This window comes from Propithecus coquereli, unplaced genomic scaffold (assembly GCF_000956105.1).
Source record: "Propithecus coquereli isolate 6110/MARCELLA unplaced genomic scaffold, Pcoq_1.0 Scaffold148, whole genome shotgun sequence".
NCBI classification, from domain to species: Eukaryota; Metazoa; Chordata; class Mammalia; order Primates; family Indriidae; genus Propithecus; species Propithecus coquereli.
The window spans coordinates 3,121,869-3,123,516 of NW_012139191.1; positions in this window are offsets into that span (position 1 = coordinate 3,121,869).

Consider the following 1,648-nt stretch of genomic DNA (forward strand, 5'->3'; position numbering starts at 1 on the left):
TATCCATGAAAAATTATACCACATGTCCATATAAAGATTTGTACACGAACGTTCTTAGCAACTTTCTTTTCAAAATAGCCTGAATGTCAATAGAACCCAAATGTCCGTTAACAGGTTAATGACATTACAGTACATCTATACAATGGAATACTATTCAGCAATAGAGAAATGAACTATTGATAACATGCAACACAAATGAATGTTAAAATATTATGCTGAAAGAAGGCAGAAAAAGAGAATACACTGTATGGTTTCACCTATATTAAACTCTAGAAAATGCAAACTAACATAGTCACAGAGAGCAGGTAAGATAAGAGGTTCAGGGGGTTATGGGGAAAAGCAGGAGGAATTACCAAGTGGCAAAAGGAAACTTTTGGGGGAGTGACAGACATGTTCACTATCTTCATTGCAGTCATGGGTTCACAGGTATAAGATGTCAACATTTATCAACACTTGAAATATGTACATTTTATTGTACTTCAATTATACCTCAAAAAACCACAAAAAAGCAACAGGTACTCTGTAAATTAAATTCATGAATATGCCTAATATTACCTGATGTGAATGTATCTGCTATAAACTTTAACGCTGCAAACCCAGGGCACCTCAAACATAATGTTATCAGCATTCGAGGAACGACAAACATCACTGTCCAGGACTATCTAGCACATTCAGGGCATACAGTGACTGCTATGATCTGGATATTTGCTCTCTCCAAATTTCATATTAAAATATGATCCCCAGTGTTGAAGGTGGAGCCTAATTGAAGGTGTTTGGGCCATAGAGACTAATCCCTCATGAATGGCCTGGTGCAATCCTCACCATAATGAGTTCCTGTGCTCTATTAGCTCCCACAAGAGCTGGTTGTTAAAAAAAGAATCGCACCACCCTCCCCGTCCCTTACTACTACTCTCCCAACATGATCTCTGCACATGTTGGCTCTGCTTTGTCTTCCACCATGAGTGGAAGCAGCCTAAAGGCCTCACCAAAATCAGGTGCTGGCACCATGCTTCTTTATACAACTTTACAGAACCCTGAGCCAAATAAACCTCTTTTCTTATAAATTACCCTGCTTCAGGTATTCCTTTATAGCAACACAAACGTACCTTCTGAACCTGTTTAGTAAAACAGAAAGAAAAAAATATATACAGCAACACAAACTAAGCCAGTATCCCTGGGTCTCATCTGCTAACGCCAGTAGTACTCCCCAAGGCACTGTGATACCAACAATGCCCCACATTTGCAAACTCACTAAGAAACATTGCTCCAAAGAAACTCTGAAGCATATAATCATAAACCTCACTTTCTGCTCTTAATTATGAATCCAAATGTAAAATAAGCCTAGATGCAATATAAAGATTTGTTCATAAGTTCTGGTGACAGAAAAGGCTAAATAAAATATCTTCAACTTTTCAATCTGACTTAAGTTTCCCACCTTTGGCAGACATTCCAACACAAAACTCAAAAGGTAAATCAAAACTGAGGACAGTTGGGCCCGGTGGTGCATGCCTGTAGTCCCAGCTACTTGGGAGGCTGAGGAAGGAGGATCACTTGAGCCCAGGAGTTTGAATGTAACCCAGGCAACACAGCAAGATTCTGTCTCTAAAAAATACTTAAAGTAGTCCTCAAAAATTTCTTAATATTTTGA